Source organism: Limulus polyphemus, unplaced genomic scaffold (genome assembly GCF_000517525.1).
Source record: "Limulus polyphemus unplaced genomic scaffold, Limulus_polyphemus-2.1.2 Scaffold418, whole genome shotgun sequence".
NCBI lineage: Eukaryota > Metazoa > Arthropoda > Merostomata > Xiphosura > Limulidae > Limulus > Limulus polyphemus.
The window spans coordinates 202,638-207,666 of NW_013666028.1; the positions used below are offsets into that span (position 1 = coordinate 202,638).

General features: G+C 35.6%; 1 protein-coding gene and 1 long non-coding RNA gene across 7 annotated transcripts in view; one reads left to right on the forward strand and one right to left on the reverse strand.

The window, feature by feature from the left end:
* Positions 1 to 4,581, reverse strand: part of LOC111085478 — a 29,839-nt gene extending 25,258 nt beyond the window's left edge. The window contains exon 1 of the long non-coding RNA XR_002610313.1: positions 4,252 to 4,581. This is a non-coding gene — a long non-coding RNA (uncharacterized LOC111085478). The remainder of the gene's footprint in view (positions 1 to 4,251) is intronic.
* Positions 1 to 5,029, forward strand: part of LOC106458124 (multiple PDZ domain protein-like) — a 198,914-nt gene that overhangs the window by 107,842 nt on the left and 86,043 nt on the right. The window lies entirely within an intron of this gene.

Here is a 5,029-nt window from a genome sequence, read left to right on the forward strand (position 1 = left end):
CCATCTTCTTGTCCACGAAACCCGAGGAATAAAGCGGCAAGAGCCCTTCCTCCAATATTTCGACGTATTTCGCTAAATTTATTTTGCCAACGCACTCCACTAAGCTCGATCTCCCACCAACACAAACAGCTCCCCAAACCATCACGCTGAAACCACCATGCTTCACAGTTGGCTGCAATCTGTTGAGCCAAAACTCTTGGTGAGGCATTCTCCAGACCCATATCCTTCCACTGTCCGAAAATTGAGCGAATCTTGATTCGTCTGAGAACAATAATAATAATAAGAAGAAGAATTATAAACGAGCCATTTTGAGCGGATTTTTTTTCATTGCAAGTCTAACGTGTGTTCTTTTTTGTGCGTTTTTATATGTGTACAGCCTTAGCAGTGAATAGTAAAGGTTTTAAAGTGTTGTTTGAACTGAATATTTACTGTTTAAGGTGCTTTTTTTCCCGAACGTTCTATTATTAGGATTTTGTGCAATTCTTTGTGATCCCTATTATGAACCACTATCGTGGCTCATGATATATCTTGTTGAAATTATACACTATCAGCACAACGCTCAGCAAAATATGTATTGGTAGTCGTGGAGCACCAATCATAGCCACGCTAAACAAACATTAAATCCAAAGAAACGAAGAAGCCATGGTTCAACATGAGCACATTGTACCTGATGGGTTTCGTCACGTGGTTATTTGAGGAAGGTAGTATACAGGCAGTGTATCATTTTTTTAAAGGCCAGCACTTTGAAATTGAAACTGTCACGCTAAATATGCGTTGTTCACATTAAAGAAGGTTGTTTACACTAAGTATACGAACTACCAGTAATTGATACATTTTACGGCATTTTTAGCCGCGAATGAGCGGTTCTTAGGACGGCTCTGAGTTGTTTTTTTTTGTTCGTTTTTTCAAGTACAAACTTTTAGCTCATAGCTCCGTCATCTCTTGATCGATTTGAGATCTAATTACAGTTTCAAACCCAGGAGGTCAAACCCTTTCCGTTGATGAATTTGTCCACACCCAAGATCTCATAGATTAATTTATTCGAATCCTGCCCCATTTATTTTCAATTTGAGGGTAGGCTTTATCGGGTTTATGTCACGCCCCACTCTTGGTATTGCTGGCGCACAAAAATATAACTAATAAAATGGGAAACAAAGGTCTCATAGATTAATTTACTTTAATCTCACCCAAAATAATATCAGGTGCCGCGGCTATTGAGGATTCCCTCCTCTTTTTTTTTACTGGGGTATTATAGACAATCCTCGACTTTGATTTATGTTAATTTTTTTACCACCATGACCGTCTCTCGTGATATTTACATTCTAATTAAAAATGTTAGAGTAAAAGCTAAAAGCAGGTGTGCAGACCACACAGTTGTAAAAATATCCTTTTGGTATGTGAACTGTACACCTTCCTCATCTACTTATATTGATAAACAAGTGTAACTAGTTATTTCAATAATATATCGTGCACTGTAAGAAGATATAAATCGTATTTATTTGTATGTACAGAAAGCACAGTAATTACCTTGGCAATTTATCAACGGTTCATTGTTAAATTATCGTTGTGTATACCATACATAGAATCCTGTGGATTATTTCCCCGAAATTAGGTCGAAGGCCGCCTGGAGAGGTCATCTGTTTTAACCACTCGCACCACTCTACAGTAGTATGTTGTCTGTCAGTCAGTCAGTCAGTAGACACTAAAATGACGTCACATTAGAGACGCTTAACGTTGCAATTTGTATTGTCGTGACATCAGTAAAACGTGTATATGCCATGAATCACGAGAAGAATTATGCACTCTGTAGGCTACAACACAGCATGACATATGAACTTTAAAAGCAAGAAATAGAAATATTTGTTACTCTTAATTTTGGTTTCATTTACTCTTGAAACAGGACACTTTCGGGGACCCCGCGGAAGTGCATTTAGTATATTTGCCATATGTGTGGACATGTGCACAAGATTCAGTTCTATAACAACAGTATATGTTCTGCCTATGTTTATATCAATAATGTACAGTACAGTGAATAGCATGCGTATTACATGTAACTATATCAATAATACATGTATGGTAAATAGTTAAATGAACGGTGTGTTTGTTTCTTATATAGCTATTTTAAAATAGAGTTGTGGTATTTCGAGCCAGGGTCTGAAAGTAAGGACTGTCGAATTCATATTGAAAGAGCTTTGTAGAAACTTTCCTAGCAATATTTGCACCTTCAGTGACATAACCGATAATCACCATACCCTGGATAAAACTACATAGAGCTGACCGTGAGAAAAAATTAGTTGAGCTAAGTGTAACCCGACTGACAGACACCTGTGTTTCCAAATCATATTATTTTAAGTTATTGAATATAGATATATCAAAGTATGTATATCATAGGTAGTTATATGAAGGATACCTTCATCGTGTACATAGGTGTATATATATAATTATATCACCAATCTTTGCGTGACAACTATTCATACCAGTATGTATATCGTTATATAACAATACTTGTATGAGAATTTATTTTTTATCATCATGTGTACTATATATAGTAATAACAATAGTATATTATTATATCAGTGGTATGCAAGGAATTATGGGATCTTACCAAACTGTTAATTACTAGGAAATCATACGCAGTTTGGCAGGATTGTATAAAGTTTAGATTTGTGTTGTTACATTAAATGCGCTCGACTCGCAATCTGAGGGTCGCGGTTTCGAATCCCCGTCCCACCAAACATGCTCGCCCTTTCAGCCATGGGGGCGTTATAATGTGACGGTCAATCCCACTATTCGTTGGTAAAAGAGTAGCCCAAGAGTTGGCGGTGGGTGGTAATGACTAGCTGCCTTCCCTCTAGTCTTACACTGCTGATTTAGGAACGGCTAACGCAGATAGCCCTCGTGTAGCTTTGCGCGAAATTCAAAATCAAACAAACATGTTACATTAAATAGTAGAAATATCGCTAACTTCATTGTGAATTTACATAGTCATTCAATGTAAAATACTCCAGAAATTCATATAAATTAATTAGTATGCCAATTAACCAGATGTATTAAGTTTAGTGTAAATTAAATACTACAGTGGACATTAATAATCATTAGAGAGAGAGGAGTTTAACTTAAGATGAATACTCGCCATAACATCGTGTACAGCATAAATTATGAAGGGAATAAAAACGTATTCTGTTTAACCATTAGGAACTTTTGCTATAGTCGAGTTTTCGGCAATAATCTCAGAAACATCTTTTGAGGCTCGACCAGCTTTAATTATTTAACTTACGCCAAAATCTACATTCATCTATGCCAACTTTTTAAAAATATGCTCGTTATAAATACAATTTTAATTAACTAAAATGCCAAATAAATTAAAATATAAATAATATAAGAAGAACTTTTTAACCAGTTTCAATTAACGAACTTAAGTGACAAATATATAGAAGAGAGGTTAGTAATTACAAAACAGGTTAATACAAAGATGTCCAGTATTTCGAAACAGTTCGTGAAACATGAATATTTCGGTTCTTTGCAGTATCCCAAACCAAAGTTAACGAAGCAGTTCTCAATCATGGGCGCCCACAGAAATATTTTCGGGAGGGGGGGGGCAAAACATGTATGTAGGGTATCAGCTTTTTTACTGCAAGTCAACTGACTAAAATAATATGTGTTATGCGCAAAATGTATAAACACAAACACAAATGCGATGTTAAGTTTATATAATACGTGCAATTTTGTGTGAAATGTAAGGGGGCAAATGCCCTTTCTTGCCCCTTTCTGCAGGCGCCCAAGTTCCCAGTGAACTTATAGCCGGTTAGTTAGGCTATACCGAACGGATTATTGTTTATAAATTATTTTATCACAACTCATGAGATGTTTTATTTCATGAAACTTAGTTAATTTGCTTTTTGTCTTTAGGAGCTGCTCTAAATGTCAATATCTGTGTTTTCTTCTTAAAACATTGGTTATTTCCTGTTTAAACATTATAACTTTAGCAAAGTTTATAACTTGTGTTTTACTGTTTGCCTTACCCGAGATTACCTAAGGTAAACGAACGTTCAGTTCCGTTCGTTTATCTTTGTAGTCGACCAACAGCACTACATTAGTTAACATGTAAGATTATCAACGTTCTTTTTAAATAATAAAAACGTCAGAGTTTAAAATAATTTATATTTCTATGTAACTATATAACACAGTATGGGTAATGTGTAAATAGAAATCAAGCGTGATGTGTGCAAAAAACAACAACAAATTACTTACGTTTAGCTATTGCAAAACACGCAGAAAGCTTGTTTTTAACACGGGGATTATAATGGAATTTTCTCTCTCTAGTTCCCACAGACTGCTAGACAAACGGTGGGAGGAATAGATAGATAGTAAAGTCAGTAATTAGCTTCCTTGGCTCAGACGACTAATCTACCAGTTTATCTTTTCAGTACCATAGTTTGAAATAACTTTTCTGGTTTACGTCCTTCTACATCCATCTAATTACCACACTAGGAATCATGGTTGACTCGAGAATTAGCTCGTTCATTCAAGCCTGTTTGAAATATTAGATATCTTATTGTGATGAAGGTTTTCTTCGGCGGGCTTACTGCTATAGATAAAATGCAAAAAGAATCAAACATAAAGAGCCAAAACTACAGTCAATAGAGACATGAAAGTAAAAACAAAACTTATTGCTTTCCTTATTCATGGTATTACACGAGATTAGTGAGTTGGCTGTAATCAGGTCTGTAATATAGCAGTAAGTGGAACGAGCAGATGACTATAAAATATAGAGAACTAAATGAATAGACAGTACAATACATTTTCGGACTGAAAATATGTAAAGTATGTTTGTTTTTTAGTAGCAGCGAACATACCTGGTAAGGTTATTCTAATACAACATGTCTGTATGTAAGTCAAGAGGAGAAACTCGTTTCAATTACAAGTTTGAACAAGCTTGTTTGTTACGGATTTCGCGCAATACCACACGAGGGCTATCTGCGCTAGCCGTCCCTAAATTAGCAGTGTAAGATTAGAGGGAAGGCAGCTA